The sequence below is a fragment of the Miscanthus floridulus genome, chromosome 8 (genome assembly GCF_019320115.1).
Source record: "Miscanthus floridulus cultivar M001 chromosome 8, ASM1932011v1, whole genome shotgun sequence".
In the NCBI taxonomy this organism is placed as follows: domain Eukaryota; kingdom Viridiplantae; phylum Streptophyta; class Magnoliopsida; order Poales; family Poaceae; genus Miscanthus; species Miscanthus floridulus.
In genome coordinates, this window is record NC_089587.1 from 46,747,493 (window position 1) to 46,759,519 (window position 12,027).

The following is a 12,027-nucleotide window of genomic DNA, read 5'->3' on the forward strand; positions in this document are numbered from 1 at the left end:
GATAAATCAAATAAGAATCAGGGAGAAATTGTCTCATGATCCATATTTAATTGTAATTGAGCCGAACCCAAAAGAAGCTAGGTAGCTCAGTATGCTTGAGAATAATATTTTTGGACATTTAAAAATGCTTTTACAAAAGAATGATTGGAAATCGCGCCTCCAGTGTGTCTTGAGGTCATCTCTTCTTATCAAAGCAGGGGACTTTGGCCAGCGTTCAGCCATCCACAATAGAAAACTTAGTTTCGTCTGTTTGATCTTCGTTTCCACGGTTGAGGCCTGTCCCAGGTGTTGTGCGCCCGTCGCCGCTCCCGTTCGCCTGCCTAAATAGAAGCGAAGCCTCGTTCCTTCCACAATAGCACGAACCATCCATTACATATAGCATATGAATTAACATAGACTAAATAAACACCCATGTATGCTCTCTAACTCCATGACCATGTATCTGTCATACTTTAGCTTTCGAACAAGGTGACTAGGGTTGCCACAAAACATTAACCTGCAATGACAGAAAAAATATTCCAATAATTTGCTATACTATAATTAGAAAAACAATAACAAAGCATCTAAAACTAATTCAATTCAATTTATGTTGTGCCTATTCACCAAAAGTGAACAAAAGTGGACATAAAGTGGACTCAAGTGGATTCTTTTCATCTCTTAGCATCGGGAAAATATATTAGGTAGCTTATAATGTTGAATAATGTTCAAGTAACCAGCCATATTTCCATTGTCTTGTTCTAAGTACTTCCTTATGACCATAATTCAATGTTTTTTAGCATGTAAATAAGAATAAAACATATATATTAGGATGATCCACCTTTTTTAACTTGAGTACACAAAAGAATTTTCTATTAGGACCATCTGCTAGACTGCTATATTTCGGACAGCCAAACAATATAACCACTATGATGGTAAAGCAATTAAGCCATTGCCTAAGAGAAGGGGCACTGTAAAAATATTATCAATATTAGCCTATAATATTTATAGAAGAACTAAAAATTCCAAGTCCTACACAACAATGCTCGAGAGAAGAAGTACAAATTAATCTGAATACTTCCCAGTTTTAGTATTTAGGAAAACAAAAATTAGATTCTGGGACTAAAGAGCACGAGCAAATTTTGTTTTCTGAATTTTAAAGGATATTGAAAATTAATCTCACTAGGATTTACAGCAAGCTGGCTTCAGCAAGTAAATAGTTCAGCAACACGAGGAAAATTGCCTAGTCAGAATAAATTAGTTCCCTAGTACAACAATATTGATTATTGGCCACACTAAGTAATCCCTGTGGTAAGCAGAAAATAGTACTCTATAGCAGTAAGTACTAGATAATGAACAAAGCAAATAGAAGCAATAAAGCCATATATTTATATCATGCAACAGTAAGGTAAAGGAGATGGACATTTCTGAATTTGCCGCAACACACCTCTATTATCTTACACAATAATGCACGGGAGAGGAACTACAAATTAATCTAAACAATTATTTGCAGGTTTTAGTACGTAGAAACAACTTCAGCTCTTGCTAATTGGGCAGTGCTCCTGCACCATGTCCAAAATAGGTTATCTTGGCAAATTTAGGTCTGTGCATTTGGATCTGTAAACTCTTGTTGCGTAGGGTGTAGGGGTGAGAGATCGGTGGACGAAGCTTAGGGAAGCGAGGACGACGAACGGGCGCCGTGATCACGGCGCAGGAAAGACAGGGGTGCGGCTAGGGCTCTCCAGGGAAGCCGGCAACAAATTAGGTTGTTGCTGCTTATTTTCCAATCATCCTAGATTATAAGTATTTATCCTTCTCTATAGATGCTATAATTAAGAAACTATATCTATCTCTAAGAAAATACCAAATAAGCGATAAATTGGGCCTCTAAGCCCCATAACAGAGCTAGCCCCCTAGCCACTATTGGGCATGCGCCTGGCATAGGGGATGCCGGTCATAACGGCCCCATTCGGCTGGCAGAATTTTGGCTGAAACTGGCTGAAAAACACTGTTCTAGCTGAATTATTGTGAGAGAAAAACATTGTTCTGGCTGAAAAAAGAAGCCGAACAAGCTGAATATGGGGTAAGCCGAACGGAGCCGTTTCTCTCCCCGCCTGCGCAAACAGCTCATCCTCGAGCTAGAAGTCGGGGTAGATGTCGCGAAGATACTGGAGAGGCTCCCATGTCGCGTCCTCCGCTGGCAGGCCACGCCATTTGACAAGCACGTGCCATATATCTTGCCGAAGTTGTGAACGAAGGGCGCGCTCCGGAGCTGGCAGCAGCCGGCCATCCAATGTCGGCGGCAGAGGAGCAGGCACCGCTGGGGGATCACCTATGTGGGGCTTCAGCAGTCCCACATGGAAGACATCATGCAAACGGGCGCCCTCCGGAAGCTAGAGGCGGTACGCCACCTAGCCGATGCGCTCTAGCACTTGGAACGGACCGGCGTAGCAAGGGCCCAGCTTCCCTTTGGCGCGGGGCCCAAGGGGCTGGGCAGTGCGGTGGAGCAGGCGCAACCATACCCAATCCCCGACGGGAAACTCCTGGTCACGGTGGGACGCGTCGTAGTATTTCTTGGACAGCTGTTGTGCTTGGAGAAGCCTTTCCCGAATCTCCGCGAGCACCTCGTCATGATCCTGAAGAAGGCCGTCCACCGTGTCCATTCTGGCTGACCCGGCCATGTAGGACAAGATGGCCAGGGGTGGCCGGCCGTAGACCACCTCAAAAGGTGTGGCACGCAGTGCCGTGTGGAAGGAGGTGTTGTAGCAGTACTCCACCCAGGGCAGCCAGTCCACCCACGCTCGCGGCCGGTCACCTGTGACACACCGAAGATACATTGCGATGACCTTATTGACCACCTCAGACTGACCGTCTGCCTGCGGGTGGAAGGCCGTGCTCATGCGGAGTATGACGCTGGCCATCTTTAAGAGGTCACGCCACACATGACCAGTGAAAACCAGGTCCCTGTTGCTAACAATGGAAGAAGGGAACCCATGCAAATGAACAATGTCGTCGAAGAATGCACGCGCAACCGAGGCGGGGGAGTAGGGATGGCCAAGGGCGATGAAGTGCACGTACTTGGGGAATCTGTCGACCACCGTGAGAATGACGGATTTGCCGCCGACCTTGGGTAGGCCCTCAATAAAATCCATCGAGATGTTCGCTCAAACCAGGGACGGAACGTCGAGGGGCTACAGTAATCCGATGGGCTGCAGGGACTCCGTCTTGTTCCGCTGACACACGATGCACGCCCACACGAAGTCTTTGACAAGAGTGCGGTCGCCCGAGATGTAGAAGTCTGAGCAGGCGATGGAGCGTCTTCTGGACTCCCTCGTGGCCCGCCGAGTGAGCCAGAAGGAGCACCTGGTGGTGCAGGTCATCATAAGCTGGCACGAATATGCGAGCACCATGGAGCAGGATACCATCATCGACGCGCTAGGGTGTGGCCAGCGCGCCTTCCTGGAGGCACTGAAGGAGGAGCTGAGCATCCCTGGCTGCTGCTGTAGCCACACGGATGTCGTCGAGGAGGGCGAATGTCATTGTGGACAGCAAGTGCACAGCCGCCCTTGGAGTAGCGACGTCCTCAATGTCGCGGGGGGACAGAGCATCCACCATAGTGTTAAGCCGTCTAGGGTGATTTTCCACAGCAAATTCGAACCCAAACAGCTTATTGATCCATTGGTGCTGCGGCATGGTGGAGAGGCGTTGGTCCAGCAAGAACTTGAGGCTATAATCATTCGTGCGGACCAAAAAGTGACGCCCCCACAGTTATGGCCGCCAGTGGCGTACGGCCTGGACGAGCCCGATCACCTCACGTTCATAAGCCACGAGCTTGAGATGACGTGCAGCGAACGACCAACTGAAGAAGGCAAGCGGTCCGGCGTCCTGGTGGAGAACCATGCCGAACCCGGCGCCGGACGCATCACAGTCCACGGTGAACTGCTTTACGAAGTCAGGCATCTGGAGTATGGGGCCTGTAGACAGAGCCCGCTTGAGCGCCTAGAACGTCGTGTCCGCCTCATCGGACCAAGCGAACGCATCCTTGCGTAGGAGGCGTGTCAGCAGGGCTGCGATGACGCCGAAGTCACGGATGTACTTCCAATAGTAGCCAACAAGGCCTAGGACGCCGCGTAGGCCACGGGCGGACCGTGGTGTCGGCCATGATGCCACAGCGGCCACCTTGTCGGCGTCCATGGCGACACCGCCTGCTGAAATCACATGGCCGAGGTAGGCCATCGAGGAGGCCCCAAATGAGCATTTGGAGCGCTTGAGGTGGAGCTTGTGCGCCCATAACGCGTCGAGGACGATGCGGATGTGCTGCAAGTGCTCTGCCCATAAAGAGCTAAAAATGAGGATGTCATCGAAGAACACCAACACGAACCTACGGAGGAAGGGGCGAAGCATGTCATTCATCAGGGCTTGGAAGGTTGCCGGAGCGTTGGAGAGGCCGAATGGCATCACCAGAAATGCAAAGTGCCCGTGGTGTGTGCGGAACGCCATTTTCGCGATGTTGTTAGCATGCATCCGCACCTGATGGTAGCCCGAGCACAAGTCGAGCTTGGTGAAAAACCTGGCGCCATGCACTTCGTCGAGGATCTCATCAACTACCGGGATCGAAAACTTGTCTTTAGATGTCTTGGCGTTGAGAGCACGGTAGTCGATGCAGAAATGCCAGGAGTTATCCGCCTTGCGCACCAATAGCATGGGGGCAGAGAACGGGGACATGCTCGGTCTGATGATGCATTGGGCGAGCATGGCTGCACACTGTCATTCTAGCTTGTCCTTCTGTAGCTGTGGGTAGCGGTAGGGACGAACCACGACCGGTGTTGTGCCCGGAAGCAGGTGGATGCAGTGATCATATGGCCACGCTGGTGGCAGCCCCTATGGCTCATCGAAGACCGACCCGAACTAGTGGAGGAGGTTGTCCAACAGGGGCTGTGATGGGGCAGCTGTGACCGCCTGCATGGCTGGCTCTCGAATGTCGTCGCGGGGAGAGCCAATGCCCTTCCATAGAATACGTCGGCCGCCACGGGTGAATGCCATGCATAGATCCTTGAAGTCCTAGAGAATAGGACCCAAGGTGCAGAGGTACTCGACGCCGAGGATGAGATCGAACCCCCAAGGTTGATGCCAAAGCAGCTGATGGTAAACTCCTCCCCACCAATGGCGAGAGCGACATCACGGGTGACCCCTTCGTGGGGCACACGGTCCTCGTTAGCCACCAGCACTCGCATCGAAGGATGTGGCGCGGTGGAGATGCGTAGGCGGCGCATGAGGTTGGCGTTGATGAAGTTGTGCGTCGAGCCCGAGTTGAGGAGCGCCACGAGACGATGGCCATGAACATGGATCGGGAGGAGCATGGCATTCTCAGTCCGAATGCCGGCGATGGCATGCAGAGAGACGGTGGGCTAGGCTGCGGGTTCATGGAGGGCGATAGGAACAACCTCCTAAGGTGCGGCATCCTCATGGAAGGCTGCTATCGCAGCCACCTCCGTGGGAACCTTGTCGTCGAGAAAATCCATGGACTCCATATAAAAGAGCCGTGGACACACATGGCCGCACACATATGGTTCGTCGCAGTTATGGCAGAGACCCTGACGACAACACTCCAATTGCTCGGCTAGAGATAGGCAGCGAAAAGGCCGAGTAGGGGCTGCCGCCCCTGCTATTGCTGGAACAGCAAATGCGCGGGAAGATCCTTGAGGTAGCACCAGGGGTCGGGGGGGCACTGGAAGACCTAGCCACTGGGGTGCCTGAGCGCAACGCTGTCCTATGGCTGGCATGGTGGCATTAGCCTGGCGCTCGAACGCCCTGGCCAGATGCATGGCCGTCTGAAGGTCTTGGGGCTCCCGAAGCTCAACGTCGACTTTGATATGCTCCGGGAGGCCGCCTATAAACAGCTCAGCCTTCTGCGAGGTCGAGAGATTGTGGGCATGGCAGAGCACGGCGTTGAAGCGAGCCGAGTAGTCCTACACCATGGAGGTGAATGGAAGGCGGGCGAGTTCGGACAGTCGGGTGTTACAAACCACTGCTCGAACTGCAGATTGCATAGCTCCTTGAAATGGTCCCAGCTGGGCTGCCCTCGTCCTACTCTAGGGCGTAATACCATGTTTGGGCTGCACTAGTCAGATGATAGGACGCGAGCCAGGTGCGATCTGAGGCGAGGGTACGCTGCCCTCGAAAAAATTGCTCATAGTGATTGAACCAATTAAGGTGGTCTTCGGAGCCGTGGTGGGTCGTAAACTCGAGCTTGTAGAAACGCGGAGGGTGAGCACCTTGAGGGGCACCATGCGCGCCCTGGACGAAGGGCTTTGAAACACTGCCTGTGGGCGGGGAGGCACTCACACCTAGGTGCCCAGGTTCATAGAAGAGGGGGCCATCGGAACCCCCATAGAAAAAGCCATCGGCCTAGGGTCCCCCATGGAAGACCACAGCGGCGGTAGCGGGCGGTGGCACTACTGATATCGTAGCCGAAGAGGTCGCCATGGTGTACACCGGGCTAGTCGTCGAGGCTAAAGCCCACAACAGAATCGACGAAGGGGAAGGCGGCATCCGGAGGAGATGGATGGGAACGCCTATCATGCTGGAGTGGGGCATCCCATACGGCAGCACCGCTGGTAGGGTGGTCGTAGCCGATTGCGGCGGCGGTGGTGGCACACCGGCCAGGTAGGACTGGATGACAACCACCGAGCGAGCCAGCTCCCCGATGGCGGCAGCCACCTGATCTGGCATCAGCTGTGCAGCAGGCGTCATCTGGGCAGCGGGCGCGGAGGCAGGTGGCAGCGGCGAGGTGGTGACCATCGTGGCAGCGGAGGTGATCGGCGGCGGCGGCGACAAGGTGGTGGTGGGATTAGGGCCTGACATCTTTGATACCAGGTTGATAGGATTACGGATCCTACCAGGCTTGTTGTATAGGGTGTAGGGGTGAGAGATTGGTGGACGAAGCTTATGGAAGCGAGGACGACGAACGGGCGCCGTGATCACGGCGCAGGAAAGACAAGGGTGCTGCTAGGGCTCCCTAGGGAAGCCGGCAGCAAATTAGGTTGCTGCTGCTTATTTTTCAATCATCCCAGATTACAAGTATTTATCCTTCCATATAGATGCTATAATTAAGGAACTATATCTATCTCTAAGAAAATACTAAATAAGCGATAAATTAGGCCTCTAAGCCCCATAACAGAGCCGGCCCCCTAGCCACTGTTGGGCTTGCGCCTGGCATAGGGGATGCCGGTCATAACAACTTGGATCTCTGAATTTAGTTCACTGAAAATAGACGTATATTGACTTCAACAACTAGACATACTAGAGCTCTCAATTTATTGGTAATGATAAAGTAACCAAGATGGACTAATGGAAATCTAGGATAACCAAATAGTTTGTTTTGATTCATCACAAAAACAAACCTTTGGTTGAACTCCAAGGAAATTGCAGAATACGCCCAAGAAAAACTCCATGTACTCTAGTTGTCCTGTCGCGGGCAGTGAAGAATCTAAACTATTGAAGCTTGTTAGCGAGCAAATTCAATTCTTTCAGATCCAAGGCAAAATTACCTTTTTCCTTCTCTCTGGATTTCAGGGGCCTGTATATAGTATATTGGATATCATATGACTGATGACTAATAAAAAAAAACAAATTCCAGAAACAATATGTCAATTATCTTATTGTAAGTATAAGGCAAATACATGTTTTGGTAACAAGGGAAAATAAAATCAATTAGGATGAAAAGCAATAAATCGTTACACTACCATTGACAGAAATTCTTCATGGATTGTGGTAAAATTACATGGCTCCTGTTGGGAACAAAAAATAGAATATCTAATTTTGGAATAAAGTCGGCAAGCAAGTACTACTAGATTTGGTAGGAGTTGTGTGTATACGTAAACAAACACAAGGCCAACGCTCTTGAATTACGTTAATTAATAGATTAATACTCACTTTGTAGGAGTCGAAGATTTTAAATCAATAACTCTTGTCTAAGCTAACGGGTAAAAGGGCAGTAGCAATAGCGGTAAGCTCCGATCATCACCAAAATAAAAATAAAAATAAAAAAGGCTATGTATTTTCATGTCCTTCAGATCTAAGATAAATATTTTTAGGGTTCGTCGTATGCCCAAGTAATAGCATATAACAACAAAATAAACTGCTAGCCTCCAGAAACAGATTACCGCTTCACCTGGTAATACATAGCCTTCACATGTAGATATGGTTCGTTGCGGTGGCCGATGGAGCGGTTGGGACGGCGGCTTCCTCCCTGTGGCGTCGACGACGACGCTGGCCCTGGCCGTATCTCCTTTTTTCTGGTCAACTAGAGATCCGTACGTATAGGCAACTCCATATCTAGTTTGTGCGGTAGATGGGTGTTTTTGGTGGGAATGTTGGCAGGAAAAATCCAACTCAGGCGGCAAACTAACTCCGGTACATCAAAAACAATTCCAAGCTTTGTGTTTGCGGGAGATAAGGGAAACATTGATTCTATTTCTAAGTAATATAATAATTTAATTTAATTTATTAGTGTGAAAGATTTTTTATCATAGTATTTGGAGGAAAAACTAAAACTTAGATAGACTTTGGTGATAAGCTTATTACAACCACAAATGTATTAACCATGTCAAGAAAAAAATATGTGTACAAAACCACGTCGAATAATTTTGTTTTATAATATATTAGCCACATCAACTAATTTTGTTCCACCTCTCAGCATCATTATTTGAAGCTCCTCACAAACCGTTCAGATTGGGTTAATTAGATCCATGTCATTATAAATTTGACATTTTTGAGGCATGCCACTACTACTCATCTAACAGGGCCGATGCCATTATAATTTCTCTGAAATTTGAAATACGCCACTTTATACTCCCACCATATATTTGACCCCTGTGCGCACACACCGACAACTTTGAATTTTTGTATAGGCAAAAATATCTCCCTTACTTTCGTCTTTCACACTCAGTGACATATGGGGCCCACTTGTTGGACCTCCGTGCAGTGTTGTCCCCTCCCTAATTGTAGTCTTTCTCCATCACCGGCATCTTCTTCCTTTTTCCAGCAGCCTCTTTTTCTGCCCCCTATGCCTCTCGTGCAAGACGCGCCTTGCCATCGCCCACGTGCACACCCTGGCCTCTGATGCTCGAGCAACGCGCTACTGCCATGCACATAGGGATGGCAAGAAGCATGGCTTGGGGAAGCTGGAGGAGGCGTAGGAGATGCTTTCTAGGTTGGCGTTCAGGATGAAGTGGCCGCGACCTCGCCATGCGCCTCATTGACCCTGTGGCCTCGCTACGGCATGCCGCGCTCTCGCCACCCATGACCACTACCGAGCACGAGCACCATGCATGTACATGCCATCGGGTGCTCACTAGCCCGCCACCATGGCTTCGCCAGCACATCGACACGTGCTGGTCACCGGCCTGCCAACCATCACCGTCGCTAGACCCATGCATCATGATATATTGCGCCTTTTTGTCAATCGCTGCTTGCAGGCCCACTAGGCCACCACCCGCCATCCATCATTGCCTCCTCTGGTACCTCCGCCGCTCCGCTTCTACGCCGGCCAGCGCACTGCGCCACGCCCGTCGCCCGGCGTCCGGCGACCCGCGCCCTGCGGCCTGCACGCAGCACGCTGTGACGGGCGGCAGCACTACTTCAGCCTCTGCTCCGTGACTGCTGGTCTGCCGCCCAGCTCCTGCCTCCTGGAAATACCAGTTTCTCTTTCCCCATTTATCCATTCTCACTTCTAAGGGTTTGATTTCTAAATTAAAGTTGAACTCTTCCAATTTTTATAGTACTCAATGAAGAGGAGCAGGACAATAAACAGCTTGTTCGCTGGTTGGTTTCTGAGCTGGTTTGGGCTGACTGGTGCTGGTTTATTGTGAGAGAAAAATACTGTTGGCTGGCTGGTTTGGACTGGCTGAAACCAATAAGCGAACAAGGTGACAATCCTTTTTTTACTCCGAGCCCTACGCCAATTACTTCTCAGTTATGAAATTTGTGAAGAATGAGTTGAGGAATAAGATGGGAGGTGAATGGTTAAATCATAGGATGGTTTGTTATATTGAGCGAGATGTCTTTTCAAACAAGGATGATGACATTTCATATCATTTTCAAGAATTGAAGTCTCAGGATATTTTTTAAAGTCTTTGCAAACATCAAGGACCATAATTAGATAGGTATTTTTTAACCACTATCATGTTCCATCAATTATATCATGGATTTAAAAATGAAATCGAGATATCATTTAAACTTATGCATCTACGAGCTTTGTTTTGTTATTTATCGGTATTAATCCCGGTGCGGATGGTATTTTAACCTGGTGCGGGCGGTATATATATATATGCTTTGATAGCTAGTGACGGAGCTCGTCAATGATAGTGGCCCTAGGCGTCAAAATTGACGAGCTCTGCCACTAAGACGGTGCGGGACAGGTAGCAAGGTCCTAATGAAGATGGAGAAGACTACAAAGAGAGGGAGAGAGGCTACGTGAATGGAGAGGCAAGAGGGGGAGAGGGAAGTAAGAAGGACATTTTTGCCCACATGAAAATACATAATAGTTGTCAATATATATTCACATGGGCCCAAAGACACAGTATAAACATATAAGGTGATGTATTTCAAATTTCGTAAAATATTATAATGGCACCAACCCTATTAAGTAAGGATCAGTGGTGTGACTCAGAAACACCACTTTTGTAACGACATCGACATGAACATGATCTAATTGACCCTAGATTATTATGGCTGCTGCAAGGAGTTTGATATATAACGATATGGAGCGGTGGAACAAAATTAGTTGACATGGCTAATAATGTATTATTATAAAAAAAAATTATTTGACGTGGCTTTTGTACATATAATTTTTTCTAGTGACGTGGTCAATACGTTTTTGGCTATAAAGCTTATATCACCAAAGTATATCTCAGTATTAGTTTTCCCTCAAAATACTATGATAATAAAATCTTTCCTACCTAAATTTTAGATATTAGGACTCAAAAACCATAGCTCCCGCACAAAACAAAGGTTGGAATATCTTTTTGGATGCACCAGAATTAGTTTCCCTCCCGAATTAGATTTTCCCTCCCAAAAGACCCATCTACCGCACAAACCAGATGGAGTTGCCTACACAAACAGATCTCTGCTAATCCCCACACGCTGTTGAGATACGGCCAGGGCCAGTCGTCGGCGTCGGCGTTGCTTCCTAATGGTACGTTCTTCATTGAGACTCTAGGTAATCAAGTACTAAGATCTCGATCTGTTAAATTCTGATATCATCAACTATGTATATTCCTATCTGGCGCCATTCACCATCGATCCGTCCGCTCATCTTAATCTTCGCTGTTGCCCGTCCAGACCAGTGACCGTGGAAAAGTCTTGATGCATGATTGTTGTAACTGGGCGGCTGGTGTTGTTCCATCTCTAGGTCTCGTCGACTCCTCTAATTTGAACATTGAGAGTTGACCCCACCTGTGCCACTGCTACCTCCGCTGCTCGTCGGTGCGGCTATAGGAAGGAGACGAGTCTCCATATGAATTTTGCCAAGTTGAAACCGTTCCTTCTATACGCTACTCCAGTCTCGAGACTTTGATCATTTAACTGACAGCTTAACTGATAAATTTAGATGAAAAATGCTACATTCAGTTACCCTTTGCATACTTAATTATTCTGACAAGAATCGTTTTGGCAGAACAGGGGCTTCGTCTTACAGTTGCTGATTGCCTAACTAGAAGAACATCAGTGTTAGTGTTTATTAGATACAGCTTCTACCTAAATTAGTTTATACCTGTATGCAAGGTCACATCATCAATTCACTCTGTATGGAAGATTGGCAATTCCTTATGAATATTTCAGAAATGCTCTCATCGATTTCGATTTGTTTATCCGTTGCCCCCATTATTATCCTTAATTCCTTAAATTATACTGGCATACATCTTTTTCTATTTATTTCTGGTTGTGCACAAAAGACTTATTACCAATTCTAATATCCCCTACTAACAGCATAGGTTACATTCTGTTTACTTACATTGTATTTACTTAGCTAATTGTTAAGAATTTTGGCAG

The 12,027-nt window shown here is 48.2% G+C and overlaps 1 long non-coding RNA gene across 1 annotated transcript; it reads right to left on the reverse strand.

The window, feature by feature from the left end:
* LOC136471879 (uncharacterized) lies at window positions 1-8,286 on the reverse strand. The gene is made up of 3 exons (XR_010762142.1): window positions 8,150-8,286; window positions 7,380-7,555; window positions 1-496 (listed from the first exon to the last, which is right to left on the reverse strand). It is a non-coding gene; the product is annotated as an uncharacterized lncRNA (long non-coding RNA).
* Between the last annotated feature and the right edge of the window lie 3,741 nt (window positions 8,287-12,027).